At 39.4% G+C, this 18544-nt stretch overlaps 1 protein-coding gene across 2 annotated transcripts in view; it reads left to right on the forward strand.

Annotated features, from left to right (window-relative positions):
• Positions 1–6568: 6568 nt before the first annotated feature.
• Positions 6569–18544, forward strand: part of chrm2a (cholinergic receptor, muscarinic 2a) — a 106342-nt gene continuing 94366 nt past the window's right edge. For both annotated transcript variants that reach the window (XM_083546401.1, XM_083546400.1), the window contains exon 1: positions 6569–6717. The gene's annotated coding sequence lies outside the window, so the exon portion shown is untranslated. The remainder of the gene's footprint in view (positions 6718–18544) is intronic.

The following is an 18544-nucleotide window of genomic DNA, read 5'->3' on the forward strand; positions in this document are numbered from 1 at the left end:
CTCATTCAGAGGATAAGTATTGACAGCTTCCCTTCAAAAATATGAAGAGTATGTAATCCTTACCACAGTTTATTGATGCACGGAGCCAAGGTTGAACTTGACTTGAGATTGTGAGATAGATCAAAGATAAGCAGAAAACAAGTAGACATAGATTACAGAGATAAAAAAAAAATTTGAAGAGAGAGAGAGAGTGAACGAGAGAAATAGAGGAAGCCAGAGATTTATGAGCTTTGAGGACTCGCCTCAGTGTTGAGGTCCATCGAAAGAAAAACTCGCACTAAAAGAGACATCGGAAGAACTTCAACTCTGATAATAGCTGCTGCATTGCGACCACCAGAACACAATAAAGCCCCTGTACTGGCTGTGAAACACACACTCTGAAATAATGCATGAACAAGAAAACTTTTTCACCCTGAGTACAATGTTTACCAAAGTAACCAAAAAAAAGTTTCTGCGCTGAACATCCCGTTTTGTTAAGCGAGTTCAAATTCCAGCTCCAACAAAACAACCACTGCGAGGCCCTGAAGCAAGTCCTTTAAACTTCAGCTTCAACCGTTCAATTGTATGAAATAAGATATTTATATGAACTACAAGTGAATCAAAATATTTTTCATGTCTGGAAAAAGTTTTTTAGGAATAAAAAAAAACACTAAAAGTTTTCCAGAAAACTGTTCCATGTGTCTTAGATAATGGAATCACAAAACATCTGGCCGCATTGCCACTGAAAATAAAAACAGGAAGCTGGAATTGGAGTTCTGAAAAGAATTCATGCAATGTTTTGTTTTTGAACTGTATTATAATAAATGCACATTTCTTCGAGTGACAAACGGGTGGAAATGAATTCAGTAAATTTTTAGCTTCATTAATAAAAATATACCAAAAATGATAGGAACGCCAACTTTTCCAGCATGTACATCTTCCCCAAACTGTTACTACATAACTGGAGCTACACAATTGCATCATATGTCTGAGGATGCAGTAGCATGAAATTTTCTCTGGAGTTACAAGAAACAAACCTGCTCCAACATTCATGGATTGGTGTGGAAGATCTCCTGCTATTGGACCCTATTGAACACGAATGAATGAGAACGCTGGCTGCACCCCAAGCCCCCTCACCTCACCTACATCAGTACCTGACTTTACTAACACCCTTGTAGCTCATTGAATCTCCACGAAATCTAGTGGAACATCTTCCCAGAAAAGTGAAGCTTATTATAACAGCAAATTGAGACTAGATGTGGAATAAGATGTTTGAGAAGCGATCTTATGGTCAGGTGACCACAAACTTTTGGCAACAATGAGAACGTAGGCATTGAGGTCAGAAAAAAATCTGGATCTTTGTATTTAGTAAATGCATTCCTTATATACAGATTATGGTTGGATTTGTTTTGTTCTCTTTCACTATTTATATCAGTTTGCTGAGATTTATAGTTGCATGTGTTACCATGTGTTACCAACCTTGAAAGCCACCTCTCAGATTCTCTTCTCAAACATTCTTCATGTAGCAACTTCAACACAATCTGATGTTTTCCCGAATAACGCTTGATGATAAAGGACACAACAGTAACTAGAGAAGTTTTGGAAAATTTTGCAGCACAAAAGCAATGAAGCTTGACTATTGTGTATCACATTTGAGAACTCATTAAATGTTCCTTCATCCAAAGTCATGAGCAAGAGAGAGTCTTCCTCACTAGAACAATCCTCAAATGTCATACGAACCAAAACCATTAGCTGCACTCTGTCTGTCACATTGATTCATTCAGTCTTCGCACTAGGTCTTGTCTTCAGACAGTAATTCGATTCTCCATGCTACACTAGATGGACCTAGTAGAACATTTTTAATCACAATTGTTATGCTTCATTAGCCAATCAGGTTTTACCGGTGGGGCCAAGTGAGGCCAGGGCTTTTTTCATGCGAAACCTTTCGTACTTCTTTAAGCCACAAGTCACTCTTTCCTGGATGAAGTTCCATGGTGTGAAATTTCCAAAGTTTGGCCAACCGCTTGAGTGCATTCAAATAGTGAGAGGTTTTTTCATTCATCTATTTGCCTCTGCAGGAATTCAGTGTATCGTCAAACCTTTGTAAAATAACCGACCTTGCTCTGCTTTTCACGGACGCAAGGACATTATTCCTGCACAGGTTTTGGAGGTGGACCCAATTTTGGTTGCCATCCTGTGAGCTCAAAGGGTTCTGAGAGAACAGCAGGGGGGAGATGAATATGCAGCATCCTCTGGGAGTCCCACTACATGGTGATGTTTTCAATAAAAAAAAGTTGCATCGTCCTTCAACCTAGCAACAACCTCCAGTCAGTCAGTAACTGATACATTGATGAAACTCATTACATGTAGTATACGTATAAAAACATTTGGTTTCTTATCAAAATATGATTGAATTGCTTAGAATTGTACTTAAATAAGATTGTTTTAATAATCATTAGAGAATAAGAATCAGAAAAAGCTATATTGCCAAGTATGTTTTCACTTACAAGGAATTCATGGTGACAGAAGCTTGCAGTTGTACATTTTTATAAAAGATAAATCAAATAAAAATAATATAAAATAAGGCCGTTTGCCAAATGCAATGAATGTAACTGAAATGTAAGTTTGCTGTTATAATCAGCTTCACTCTTCTGGGAAGATGTTCCACTAGATTTCGTAGCGATTCATTCAGCTATAAGGGCGTTAGTAAAGTCACTGATGTAGGTGAGAAAATGAGGAGGCCTGGGGTGTAGTCAGTGTTCACATTCATCATGTTTAATAGGTTTGGAGCTCTATAGCAGGGGATCTTCCACATCTTCCATCCTATTGAAAGCAGATCTTCATAGATCTTCATCTTCCTTCCGCACAAGAGCACTGTCACACTGGAACAGGTTTGGTCTCCTAGTTCAAGTGAAGGAAAAATGTCATGCTGCATTCAAAGACGTCTGAAGGTCCCCTGGTGGTCTAGTGGTTAGGATGCGGCGCTCTCACCGCTGCGGTCCGGGTTCGATCCAACCCCAGCCACTCTTAGTGCCGGTCCCAAGCCCGGATTAATGGGGAGGGGTTGCATTAGAAAGGGCATCCTGTGTAAAAACAAGTGCCAAATCAAACCATGCAGATTATCCGCTTCGGCGACCCCTAACGGGAGAAGCCGAAAGAATGTTTGATTCAAAGACGTCTGATACAAGTATGTTGTTAGAAATCCAGTGAAACATCTTCCCAGAAGAGTGGAGGTTACTGTAACAGTCAATGGGAATTAAATGCGGTATGGGACAGTCAAAAAGAAGCACATACAATAGCAATCTTGTGGTCGGGTGTCCACCAACCTTTGTTCATATAGTGTTTTATATCAAACTCTTGATGGATTCTTAATGATTTTGTAACAATATTTTATTTATTTGAAAAAGTGCCACACCAAACATACGCTACTGTATTTATTCTACTGAAGGGGCAGTAAATCCCCTGATTCCAGCCCACCGGAGCTTTGTATGATTCACTTCTAGCAACAACAAGTGAAAAGTAGAAGGGGATAAAGAGAGAGAGAGAGAGCGAGAGAGAGAGAGAGAGAGAGAGAGAGAGAGAGAGACTACACCAAAGGTTTTCGCATATATTAAAGTAATTGATCCAGTAATATTTGATTGACCTGCCATTTAATATTTAATGTTTTATATCAAACCTATTACAGCAGTTACTCTGAACATTGTACAAACCTCCGCAGTCTTGCATTGTAATATCATGTTGCGTTGTGTTTTCTCAGATCATCTGGTGTCATCTTATTCAATAATTGGTACAATAACTCTGTCTGTAAGTAGTTGTTTATGTTTACCCATACATCATTTCTATTTTAGATGTATTTTATTCAAATCATTTACTCTGCATCCTATTTTCACCCCACTGGAGATTGTTGTCTCCCTCTGGGGGTGGGTCTCAAAGCATGAGCAATGCAGCTGCAATTCAAGCTTCACGGAATACATCCCAGAAAAACATCTCAGGAAAACATCCCAGGAATAAAAATATGATCCCAATATCCAAACGATGTCCTCGCATCGCTTTAATCAGCTTAGAAACATAAGCCTGTGTAACTGTGTGAGAAGAACAATATATCTACGCTATCGTACAGCCTGTGGTGGAACCCGTCGAAGAACATCATGTTGTTTATTTTACCTGTGTGAGCTGTGCATATGCAATCCCCCCAAAAAGCTCCATAGTAAGAGCTCCCTGAGCATATGCGATTGAAAAGCTCGGGTTGTTCGCCCCTCGTGTATTTGTTTGTGGATGAAAAACATACTTTTCTCTCTCTGCCTTTTAGTTCACACACCTCAGGGCCATTTTGGTGGTCCGGTGATGTGTGCTTTGATGAAGCCGGAGGGCACGAGTTTCCCCCGGCGCAATAAATAGTTTACAAGGTGGAGACAAATATATCAGTATGTGAAGCAGCTTCAAAAACACATTGAACCGAAAGCCTTAAAGCCTCTGTTTCACAGCTGAAGGTGATCAACTTACTGCTCGACTCGACTATCGATCCCTTCTCGGTCTGCGAGGTTCGCTATCTGTGCTGCTGAGACTGGGAACTCTTCTCAGCCCGATGCCTTTAAAACCCCTGTTTACACCCGGTCTCGATCACGTTGTAGTAACCCGGCATGCTGAGCACATCTACACTGAACGCTTGTGATTTCCAATGGAGGAAAAGTGTTGTGCAGATTTATTAGATCTGTCTTCCGTTGCACTCGTTGTTTTGTTTAGTTTTTTTCTGCTCCAGCAAATCCAAGCTCATGTTCTAATACAAGCTGTTTCAAGCTGAACTTTTTTATTACTGGAAAGCAGAGATCATGACAAGAACAATAATGTTTTTTTTTTGCCATTTGTACAAGTCTTCAGCTAGACCAGGGATCTCCAATCTTTTCCAGAAAGGGCCAGTGTGGGTGCAGGTTTTCATTCCAACCAATCAATGGTCACACCTGATAGTCATTTACAATGACGATCATTAGATTTGAACAGGTAGAATTTGGTGTGGACTTGCTTGGTTGGAATAAAAACCTGCACCCACACCGGCCCTTTCTGGAAAAGATTGGAGACCCTTGAGCTAGACCGATGCTTTCTCAGATTTTGCATTCACACTGAAGATGTTTTGTGATCATATCATAAAGTTCAGACAATCAAGAAGACATCAGAACCTGTTCACACCTGCACTTAGTGCTGGACAGCTTTGTGAAGTGGCCTTATATTATCATTCCTCTATATACATTGTATGGATACAAGTTTGTGGACACCTCACTATAAGATTCCTATTAAATTCAATTCATTTTAATTTGTATTGCGCTTTTAACAATGAACAGTGTCTCAAAGCAGCTTTACACAGATAATGTGGTGATTAAAAGTGAATATGTTCTTTATAAGTGTATGTTTGTCCCTGATGATCGAGCCGGTGGTGACTGTGGCAAGGAAAAACTCTCCGAGATGGCATAAGGAAGAAACCTTGAGAGGAACCAGACTCAAGAGGGAAACCATCCTCATCTGGGTTGCACCGAATGTCCATTTATAGCAGATATACGATGTTGCGGGGTGCAGTGATGATGATCAGAAGCGAAAAAAGTAGTCCTGAGTCAGTGTACGAGACTGTTGACATTAACTACAGTCCAATCCATCCACAAAGCTCCTGTTCTCACTCCGTAATTTCATGGAACCACCCAAGGCGTTGATGAGAAACCGTCCCCAGCTGCACAGAGTGGCCTCCAGTCGAAGAGAACATTATCCAGAGGCAGGCCTGGATGAAGTAGGAAGAGGGGCAGGAACATGTGCATCCTGAACATCTCATTCCACATTTAGTCCTTATTTGCTGTTATAGTAATCTACACTTTTTAAGAAGATTTTAGACTAGATTTTGGTACTGATGTAGGTGAGGTGAGATCTGGGGTGCAGTCAGCCTTCACGTTCATCCCAATAGGGTTAGAGCTCACAAGGAGGAGATCTTACACACACACCTCCAACTTATGTGAAGCACATCTTCACTGAGCTGGCTTTGTGAACATGGGTAATGTCATGCTGGAACACGTTTGGGTCTCTTAGTTAAAATGAAAGCAAAATTTCATGCTACAAAATCCAGACATCTTATAAAAGTGTGTGCAACTTTGTTAGAAATGTAGTGGAACATCTTCCCAGAGGAGTGGAGCTTTATATTATAACAGCAAATTAGGAGTAAATGTGGAATGGGGTGTCTAAAAAGGTGTCCAATTTAATGTGGAAGACACTTTAGGTGTCCTCTTTTGTACTTTTGTACTGTCTACTGCTTTCTGCTACACCACCAGTCACGAGAACTTCGCCTGATTTACTGGAACACGGTGTGTTTGAACATTCAGGTGGATGCCATGATGTTCCTTCCATGTGCCATATTTAAAATAAGAGCACTGGTGGTAAAAAAAAAAAAAAAAAGGCATGCATGAAGCTCCTGTGTAGAACTGTATAGATTTGACTTAGATATGATTGCGCGTGCATGTAGTCTATGTGTGTGCGCGTGTGTGTGCGTGTGTGTGAGTGTGTTTGTCTCGCCCCTCCCCGCATGCTCTCACTTACATCTCCCGTCTCTCCGCGCGCCCGCGAGCAATCAGAATAGACGCGCTCAGGCTGTCCACGGTCCAGCAGCGCGTGCAACATGTCCTCAGACGTGCAACTGCGCGAGCGAGCGAGCGAACCGACCGATCACGGACAAGCACCGAGCGAGGAGTGAACGCCTAAGAGCACGTAGGTCCATCCTTATCTATTTATACAGATATATATCTTGCAATATGTGTGTATGTGTATGTTTGTGTGCGCGCGCGCGCGCGAGCGCGTCCGTCCGACCGTGCGTGTAGGCGCATAGAGATGCACAGAGCGGATTTTTCTTTTTATCCCTTTGGTCCGATAATTAACAAAAAAAGAAATGCGCAGTCCAATCGCGTAACATTCGGTGAAAAAAAAAAGGTGCTGGGATGAAACCGTGGTGTGATGTTCTCCAGAGGAGAAGTCTTCATGTTTTTTTTCTTCTTCCACGAACTACTGTGGCTGGATGAAGCGATGGCAGTGTGGAAGCTCGACAGGCAAAAAAAAAAAGAAAAAGAAAAGGCGCGTGTCCAGATGTTGGAAACATTAACGAGGTCTGAGGCTCCAGGCTCTCACTGCCATGTCCACATGTCCATCTCACTGTCCTCCTCAGGTTTTTAGGACAGAAACTCAGATTATGAAAAAGTGTTTTCCTGTACAATTTTCAGGCTTTGCTTACATCAGATGTTACAGATGTTACAGATGTTCGGTGTGGTTTATTTTTGTGTTCGCGTTGTTCGGCACGCTGGGTTTTGGGGTTATTCACTGAAACTCATGAAATTTCTTTAGCAAAATAATATGTATATATATATATATACACTGTATATCCACAAACAAACATAAAAAAATATATATATTTAACAAAATAAATAAATCAGTTAAAATAAATAAATATGATTTTTGCATAAATACAATTATACAAATAATATATATGTTACCTTTATCTATCTATCTATCTATCTATCTATCTATCTATCTATCTATCTATCTATCTATGTCTCTCTCAATTTCTCTCTCTCTCTCTCTCTCTCTCTCTCTCTCTCTCTCTCTCTCTCTCTCTCTCTATATATATATATATATATATATATATATATATATATATATATATATATATATATATATATATATATAAAGTTACTCCATATATCTCTCCCTATTCCTCTTTCTCTGTCTTTATCCCCCCCTACTATTCTATTTCTCTTTTTTCCCTCTTGCTCTTTTTCTCTCACTCTCTCTCCCTCTTTCACTCTGTTTCTCTCTCTGTCCACCCTTCACTCTATCTCTCTCTCTCTTTCTCTCTGTTTCTCTCTTTCCCTCTCTCTCTCTTTCTCTCTCTCTCTCTCTCTCTCTCTCTCTCTCTCTCTCTCTCTCTCTCTCTCTCTGTCCACCCTTCATTCTATCTCTCGTTCTCTTTCTATCTCTCACACTCTCTCTTTTTCTCTGTGTCGATGCCCCTCTCACTATTTTGCCCCCCCCAACACACACACACACACACACACACACACACACACACACACACACACACACACCTCCGACATTACTTTATTTGTATATTTCTGAAACATATCTTTGCTACATTCTGTATGGATGTAGGATGAATCATGTGTGTTACACTGACGGGATCACGCCTTTATTTATTTATTTATTTATTTATTATGATCTTTACACGTCTGATATCAGGAGGCTCTTGAGCTGAATCCTGGTGAAGGAACGAGATTTTAAAAAATTCGATTGTGCGTCACAGAGCTCTTGGCTGCGCTTGGAGACTTGTGTGTGGTGTGTGTGTGTGTGTGTGTGTGTGTGTGTGCGTGTGTGTGTGGTGTTCATGTGGTTTGAGAAATGAGCAGGACCTGCAGTCGATTGTGGGCGATTGTGAGGTGTGAGCGCGGCTGATGAACGTGGTGACCCTGAGCCTTCGGGGTGACGCCTCGGGGTGACACGTAACGACTCGGAATCTGCTCCATTACGCTTATTGACGTCTCTGTAGGAGACGAGACAGAGATCTGAGTGAGACATTTACAATCATAATGAACAGGTTAAAGCGTTGTGTGTATGCGTGTGTGTGTTTGTGTAGCATGATACTTAAATAGAAAATCCATCTGAGCTCACCTTTGTGAAGATCGTTTCACCTTTAGGCCTGATTATTTATTTTTGTATTTTTTTTTTACAATAATTAGTGTGTTATTTCTTTTTCTCATGAAAGCCTCACGTGTGAGTATCACATAGGTGTGTCATCTTAGTGGCAATTTTCGAGTCGGATCACCAATAATCAATATCTACAGATTATTTAGTGGTCAGATGGTGATGACTAAACCTTAACCTCTGGTTATCAAGTGTTGTCCATGGGGATGCCGTCAGGACGTATATCAGGGAGCAAGAAGAAAAAATGCAAACGTGCTATCAGTTACACTGTGTGTGTGTGTGTGAGGAGGGTTAATGAAAGGAAAAAGAGTAAAACTGTCTGAGAATTTACATCAGAGCTGCTCCATTTGTCAGCGGAAATCAATTCCATTTCACACTAAAATACCGCAGGATAGAACGAGTATGTGGAGAGTAACATGCATATAACTGTATGTATAAATGTATAACTGCGTAAACAAATATTGTTGGAATATACGACTAAACATCAGTATATATTTGGTGACATTCGGTCGCTTAGAGTAGTTTAATTTATATTTGTGTGCCTTTGTTTATTAAGCAATGTGTCTTTATTTTTTATTCATTATTCTCCTGGAGACTTTGGTCTCAGTTACCTCAGTTGCATCCTGCACTTAAAATGAGTTCATGATGTTTTTTTTGTCTATTAAATTATATTATACATGAATTACTGACATGAATATTTTTCTCTATTTCATTTAAATGAAATAAAAATTTTTTTTAATTAATTTATTATTCAAAAAGATAAAATTTAATAAAATGTGATACAATTTATATTTTATAATAATAAATTAATAAACATGAAAAAAAAAATGTATATACAATTTAAATACATTTATTTATTTGTTATTTAAATTTTTTTATGTTTATAAATGTATTATTAAAAAAATATAAAATGTAATAAAATGTGATACAATTTATATTTTATAATAATAAATGAATAAACATAAAAAGAAAATGTATATACAATTTAAATACATTTATTTATTTGTTAATTAAATTTTTTTATGTTTATAAATGTATTATTAAAAAAATATAAAATGTAATAAAATGTAATACAATTCAAAAATATGGTTTTTTGTACACAGCACTGTATATTCCCGTAATCAACAATTGTGCAGTTGCTTTATTCTTTTCATTAAAAAAAAATATAAAAAGAGAACAGTATAATAAAAAAAAGCAATAATTCGCAAAAAATAAATCAGCGATGGGAACAAAGTGAGGAAGGTTTCTAAGCGAGTACGCACAACGACGCTACACTGACACAACTACACTCTATGGTCAAATATATTGAGACACTCGTCTTTTCCAGCCATATGTGCTTCTTCTACGTCTGGATAAACATAGCATAAAACTTTGCCTTTACTTGAACTAGGAGACCCAAACCTGTTCCGCATGATGCAGTACCCCCTGTGCACAAAGCCAACTCCATTAAGATCTGCTTTACATAGGTTGGAAAATGTAGAAGATCTCCTGCTCTAGATCTCCAACACTATTTGGATGAATGTGAAAACTGACTGCACCCCAGGCGTCCTCACCTTCTCACCTACACCAGCACCTGAATTTACTAACACCATTGAAGCTAAAGGAGCTTAAATCTCCACAAAAATCTCGTAGAACATCTTCCCAGAAGAGTGGAGCTTATTATAACAGCAAAATGGAGACTATATGTGGAATGGGATAGTTAAAACGCACATACCAAAATTATCCAATCCAAATGTCCACAAACTTTTGACTCTTTTGACTTTTCACTCCATATCAAAACTGCGACTGTAATCACGCACTGATTATGTGTAAGAAATTCAGATTCAAAATGTCATTAATCCAGAACATGAACACTTTTGACGTATCAGACTTTTGCACACGAATGTGATCGTGCACACACTCACTTTCCTTACTCATAGGCGCTATAATGCAGTGTACTGTGTGTGTGTGTGTGTGTGTGTGTGTGTGTGTGTGTGTGTGTGTGTGTGTGTGTGTGTGTGTCGCTGCACTCAGACAGCCTCAGGTGTGTCTTTGTCTTTGTCCTATCGTTCATCCAGTAATAATGCTGACTGCCAGTTCCACACACGCACCATCATTATCATGTAAACACTCGCAACAAAAATGAACACACGACACAAAGGACACCACTGTATGGATTTTACAGCTGGGTCTTACAGATCTCCTGATGCGTGCACACACAAACACACACACACACAAACACACACACACAAACACACACACACACACACACACACAATTAATAATTAAGACAATAAAATAATAAAAATTGCTAAATAAATATATAATTTGTGTGGACACACACACACACACACACACATATATATATATACATGCATACACAAAAAAACATACATAACACATGAACTTCTTTAATTTTTTTCATAGTTGCTTTGTCTGATAATACAATCGTTTTTCTTTTTTTCTTTTTTTCTCATTAACTTACACTCAGTTCCTCATAATGACAAAGTGAATATAATTATATATATATATATATATATATATATATATATATATATATATATATATATATATATATATATATATATATATACACACACACACACACACTGGCGATCAAAATTAGAGAACAATTTATAAACAATTGAACAATTCTGAAATAATGTCATCTTCACACAAAATAACTAAGGCATTTATAAAAAAAACATTATTTTGCAGAAAACAACTGATCAAAATTAGTGAACACTTTTAGATACCTCCCAGTTATTGGTGTTAATCTGGTGCCTGGTGCTAATTTCCTTGATTATCTGTCAACTGTCAATCTGTTAACTGGCAGACTAACTTCCAGTTTCACTGACTCTGCAAGATGGTGGGCCGTTCTAAAGTGACTGAAAGCCTCCGGCAGCAGGTTGTCCAGATGAAGGCCAAAGGGATGACCCTATCAGCCATAGCAAGACAAGTTGGTCATTCCAAATCTGTGATTTCAAGAATATTGAATCTTTACAACATCACAAACTCATTGAAGTCCGCCAAGAAGGCTGGTCGTCCACGGAAGACAAATACAAGAGAGGACAGGATACTGCGGAGGATCTCAATGGGCAATAGTTTCCACACTGCAGCTGGAATTGCTCACCAGTTCAGCGCTGAACTGGGTAAGGATCTGTCTCGACATACAGTGTCTCAACGTTTAAGAGCATTCGGACTGAAAGCCCACTTTGCAGTGACCAAACCTCTCATTAGAAGAAAGAATCAAAAGGCTAGACTAAGCTTTGCTGAGAAGCATGTTGTGTGGACAGAGGAGAACTGGTCCAAAGTTCACTTCAGTGATGAAAGCAAGTTTAATTTATTTGGGTCCGATGGAAAACATTATGTTCGGCGACAAACTGGGGAAAGACTGAACCCAAAGTGTGTAAAGAAGTCAGTGAAAAGTGGAGGAGGAAGCGTCATGGTTTGGGGCATGTTTTCTGCAGCAGGAGTTGGGCCTCTTATACAGCTACATGGCAGAGTGAATGCAAATGTTCAGAACCTTCTTCAACAACATATGGGTCCTTCCCTGCGTTCATCACCCAATCAGCCCGCAGTGTTCATGCAGGACAACGCTACATGTCACACAGGAAAACGGTAAAGCAGTTCCTTTAAACTGAAAACATTTAAATAATGACATGGCCTGCCCAGAGTCCTGATCTCAACCCAATAGAGAACCTCTGGAAAATCCTTGGTGACAAAGTTATGGCTAAGAAACCCACTACAGTCACCGAACTGTGGAGAAGACTGGAAGAAGAGTGGACCAAAATCACACCAGAGCAGTGTGAGAGACTAGTGCTGTCCTGTAGCTGCAGCTGTGCTGAAGTCATTAAAGCAGAGGCCTGAGGACTGTTTTGTTGTAATCTTTTGTAAAAATTTTTGTAAAATTATGTTGTAATCTTTTTCCATGCTACAGTCATTGTTGTTCTCTAATTTTGATCAGTGTGTTTTCTGCAAAATAATGTTTTTTTTAAAAACATTTTAAAGTTGTTATTTTAGTTATGCTTAGTTATTTAAAAGGTGTTCTGGTAGCATGGTATAGGCAGGACAAAAACTCCTTCAACTGTTGAGCAGTGAAGATGACATTATTTCAGAATTGTTCAATTGTTTATAAATTGTTCTCTAATTTTGATCGCCAGTGTGTGTATATATATATATCACATCTATAAGTATTTATTCCCTTATGTAAATATATAATTATGTATAGAGCTAGATTGATAGAGACATTCTTTTATATATAACATAGTTAGATATAATCGAATTAGAATAGAATTAAATAAAAAAAAATACAAATCAAAACAAACCACGTGAAAGCACGTTTCTTTTCTGTTAATATACAAAGTGAATTTGGATTCGGAACGAGAACGTGACATGGGTGCAGGGTTTTTTTCACTTAGTGCTACATGTCCTTATTAACATCATTCCCTGTGAATGTGTGTGTACCTGTGTTTATTTTTCCCAGGTCATGTTTGAGAATTTGGAGATTTTTAGATCTTCTATTTCCATGGCATATGTTGAAGAAATGAATGCTAGAACAAGTTTTTAAAGACCACACCTTCTGAATACTCTACTAGGTGACCATCAAACTAGCACAAGGCGTCTGACAAAAAACGTACCTGATCTCAGAACAATGTAACCGCACGCATGGCCAACAACAAAACAGATTTCCCTTTGAATTGATTGAATTTTTATTTATTTTTTTTACTTGAATTTGCTTCACCATAATACAGAGATTGTTAACCAATAAGAATCCCTTTTTAAATTTCCTCGATTTATTTAATTAATACAATGAAACCCATTAAGATCCCTCTTAATGTTTAATATGGTTTCATTTCATTTCATTTCATCTTCTCCCGCTAATTCGGGTCGCGGGGGCAGCAGTCTAAGCAGATTCCCCAGACACTTCTCCGTGTCCAGGGATCGGGCTGTCAAGGCCCCGCCTTCGACTGCTGCCCAATCCTCTCAGCACCGGTCCCTTACGGTCCCTCCTGCAGGTGGTGAGCCCACAGGAAGGCGGCCCCACGTCACTCCGACGTCACGGTCCTTGGTTTATTTTTCTCGTAAGGGTCTCCTGGAGCATAGAGGGTTAGGGGCCTTGCTCAAGGGCCCAAGAGTGGCAGCTTACTGGGGCTTGAACCCCCGACCTTCCGATCGGTAACCCAGCACCTTAACCGCTGGAGCCACCACTCCCCCGTTTAATATAGTGTAGAAGTAAAAAAAAAAATGGAAGGCATATCGTTTCACAAAGCTAGACCCAAAAATGTTTCCGGCCAAGAACCGGTAAGAAGGAAACTGGGTCAAAGTATCTTAGACTTTCTGGATATTAATGTACATGTCCAAAATCATACAGATCCAGGTTTAGAGATTCAGTTAATGTTTATGTCAAAATAAGAATGAAAAGAAATTACTGATACGTCTGTATGAGGTGGTATCAAAAGGTTTCGAGACTAGTTTTGTAACACACCTACAGATGGCAGCACAAGGCTGCATGCACAGTCACAGGGAGCGCCGAACCTTTAATGCCAAAATACATCGTCCTGTGTACATTATTAGCTGTACAACTGGTGACCCAGTGTGTGACCACGTCTGCTATTCTGTCCACGGGCGCACTCTGTCACTGAGCTCTCCTTACACGTGAGTTTCTCGATGGAAAAACACGATTTTACTTCCGCACCCGCCCTACTCGCCAGATTTGGCTTCTGCAGACTTCGCCCTCTTCCTGAAGATGAAGATGCAGGTCTTCGTTTTGACACCATTGCGGAGATCCAGCGCGAATCACAGAAGGAGCTTGACACGCTTCGAAAAAAGAAGACTTCCAAAACATTGCTGTGCAAGGGGACTATTTTGAAGGTGATAGTGTGTAAACGTAGATAATAAAGTACTTTCTTGTAAACAGAGCTAGTTTTGAAACTTCTTAAGACCATCTCGTATGGATAATCACCTTGCGTATTTCACAACCCTTCTGCTTCTGCTGGGATTTTCACACACAACAGTATCTAGTGTTTACACAGAACAGTGTGAAAAACAAAAACTGTCTAAAAGTGGAGGATCTGCAGGCTGAAACACCTCGTGAGAGACAGAGATCAGAGAAAAATGAATAGAGTGCTTCGAGCCAAATAATCACTCTTTACATCTGTGGTGAGCAGAAAAGCATCTGAGAATGCACAACACATCAGGCTTTGAGGTGGATTTTTTTCTTTTCAGTCACGAACAGCTTGACCCAAATTCACCCCGATGAAGACTGAAAGAAGACTATCCAGTATAAGACTTTTTCCTTATCCTGCTGTTTGATGTGAAGATTTACTAAAGCACTTGACCTGCTGCTGCCACGGGATTAGCTGATTAGTTTCAAGGCATTTCTAATAAAGTGAAATGTGAGTTTATGTGTGTTGGTAAATGCAGGTAAATAATATTGCATTTAAAACTACAATATATTTACGTATTAAGTTTAAAGTGAGTCGGATTTGTGTATTCGTGGAATTCCAGGGTTACCGGTGTGTGCCGAGCGTTCTCTAAACCTTAATGAGGTGGACTGCACTTTGATTGATCGTATCTGAATGTGGAATTGCTTCCTGACTGGCTTCATTACGCTGAGAAAGCTGACAATGCAGCATCCGGGTGCTGTTCCAAAAAAAATCCTCTTCAAATGCATTAGGTTCATTTAAAGACCGTGTTTTTTAGTGAAAATGAATCTGTAGTAACAACACTTGTAGTTTTAACCGAGATTTATTCTCATACATTTAAATTCTCGATTATAGGCTCACATGCAATCTTGTAAATTCCCACTTTATTCCCATTAATTCCTGTTTATTCACATATATGGGGGAGTGGTAGCTCAGTGGTTAAGGAGCTGGGTTACTGATCGGAGGTTCAAGACCCGGTATCGCCAAATTGCCGTTCTTGAACAAGGCCCTTAACCCTCTGTGCTCCAAGGGTGCCGTATCATGGGGGACCCTGTACTCTGACTCCAGCTTCTGAGCAAGCTGGGATATGGGAAGAACAAATTTCACTGTGCTATAATGTATATGTGACAGATAAAGGCTATTCTTCTATATTCCCATAGAAAGTTTCCAGGCTTGCAAATTCCCAGCATTTTAAAACCCTTTTCTTTCCTCACCACATCCATAAACCTCCTCCATGGTCTTCCTCTTTTCCTCCTGCCTTTCACCTTCATCATTCTTTTACAAATATACATTCCTCCAATATGTACTTCCTCTGCACATGATCCACCCATCCCAATCACAGCTCTTCACCTAAAAAAACTCATTTCTAATCCATTCTCATCACTCCCAATAAAAATCTCAGCGTCTTCAACTCCGCCCTGAGACCTTGATTAGAAGAAAGCGGCAAAAATAAGTTTTTCTTTTTCTTCTTCTGATCTCCTACGTTCATACACAAGAGATGCTTTATTTCCAGTCCTTGCTGTAGTTCCTTCCCAAGGCAGTAGATGGAAATCATGGTAACATCAGCCTCTTTTCTCAGACCGGAGAGATGCTCTCACAGATGAGTGATGCACACAGACCTTCTTTTTTTTCAATTTGCTTGCTTACACTTACACAACAATCTACTAACGGGAGAGGGTGAAGCTTGCGATGGGCTTCTTATAGACGTAAATCCAGACGCTCTCCTGGTCTCTCAGCCAGAAATGTTGTTTTTAAACGGCTGGAATTTGAAGTACCGATTGCTCTGGTAGGTTTGAAAAGATGCATCACCTGTTTCACTGATGCCAAACCATGTACATTATATGAACAAAAGTATGTGGTCACCTGAGCATTAGATTTCTTTGTGCTTCTTTTTGAACCTCCCATTCCACATTTAGTTCCCATTTGCTTTTTTAATAAGTTCCACCCATCTGGGAAGATGTCCTGCTAGATTTTTGTGGAATTTCATTGGGAAACAATGTGTTAGTAAAGAAACAGGTACTGATGTAAATGATTCTGGGATGCAGTAAGTGCTCACATGCATCCCAATAGGTTTGGAGCTCTGTAGCAGATCTTCCACTTTAACCCATGCAAAGCATATCTCCATGAAGCTGTGGAAGAACCACATATGGCTGGAAAAGTCAGGTATCCTGATACTTTCGGTCATGTAGCGTATTTTAATTTCTGACCACACACACACAGTTTGTGAAAAAGCACTAAGACTTGTTTGATGCACTTAAAGTGTTATTGAAAGTCTACTGAATGTAGAGCATTGAAACCATTTCAGTGGGAATCTAGATGGAGTCTCTCAAAGGGAGTCCTCTGCAGCACTGCAAGCTTGTTGTGTCATTTATTCAAAAAGACCAGGTTTGTTGATAGCAAATAATTTCCACGACAACAGCAATGTCCTTGAAAGACAAAAAAAAAAAAAAGTGACGTGAGGTGCGACTTCATTAAGAGAAAACGTGACACGGGTGCAATCTTGAGACAAGAAATAAAGAGGCACAATGGAAAAATGTAGTCCACACACACACACACACACACACACACACACACACACACACACACACACACACCTCACATTACTTTAATTAGTGCAGCAAATGACTCTAAAACCTGTCAGAGTATTAGTTAGTGACGTTATGTAGAGCGTTGTTGCGTAACGAACGAATGTGAGTGTCTGGAAGGAAAGGAGGAACAGCCAGGGAAAGGATGAAAGAAAAAAAGATAAATATATATATATATATATATATATATATATTATAATTAAATCTGCTGTCTCCTTCACACACACAAACACACACAGACACCCAGAAAAAGTGCTCTTTTCTGTGCATCAGAGTGCAGCAATCTGGCGGGCGGATCAGTCTCAAATCAAAATGGAGTGGCAGAGAGGACACAAGTGGCTCAGTAGCACGTGTCGGCTTGAACCCCATTTACTTAGCGCTAGATGATCCATCATCCATGCGATGCGGCGTTTATTTGAACCATACAGGAAAAGCATTTGCGGTAAAATGGTCCAGAAAGGTACAGATGTGAACGGTAACCGCAACCTTAATAAGTGTTCGAATTGAGCGATGCAAATCGCACTGCAGCCGCCTGAGACGAGACGAGACGAGACGATACGAGAGCACGTATTTCTGATTGCATGGTACAGGCTGAATCATGAAAAATACCCTGAAAATCTGAAAGATGGAAGTTCTGAGGTAAAGTAATTGTGAAAAGTCACTGATTGGACTAAAGACATGCGGTGTGTAGGATGATTTCTCTACACACACTGTGTCCCTTTACTCCATAGGTATTAGGGTTGTGCATCTCCATTAATGAGGCAGATGGCATTCAAATCTCAATGTATAGCCAATGATACGATACATTAACGATACATATGAAGCAGCTACCGATGCGATACGATTCCCCAATTACAATGCAGTACGATCCGGTTTAGATTCGTTTCAACACGATGCAATGCGGTGCATTAGTAGAATTATGATGCTGTGCAACTCGATATGTTACAGACAGTTCACTTTTATTTCTTTGGTTCAGACAGACAGCAAATCATCAATTTATACTTAGGTGCCTTTTGCACATGGCCCTTTCACAAACATGCCTTCCTCTCTCTAGGAAGATACAGCTCTACCTCTGCCATGTTAATCTGTATTCTATGTAACTCTCAGGACACATGCCGTGTATTGTGATACGTCATATTCATGTAGCAGCAGTGGTGCTGAGAGAACCCGCTCTAGAAATCGATCTATATATATATATATAAAATATTGTTTCCTTTTTCAAAAATTAAAGTACTAATGATTATTTATAAATGCAAATATATTAAAAATTATGTAAATATGTTAAAAACGATGCATCGCAATACAAATTCCAGGCACGTCTTTAAATCAACGACGCGAATCAGTGGATCTTATCGT

This window comes from Silurus aristotelis, assembly GCF_946808225.1.
Source record: "Silurus aristotelis genome assembly, chromosome: 7".
Classification (NCBI taxonomy): domain Eukaryota; kingdom Metazoa; phylum Chordata; class Actinopteri; order Siluriformes; family Siluridae; genus Silurus; species Silurus aristotelis.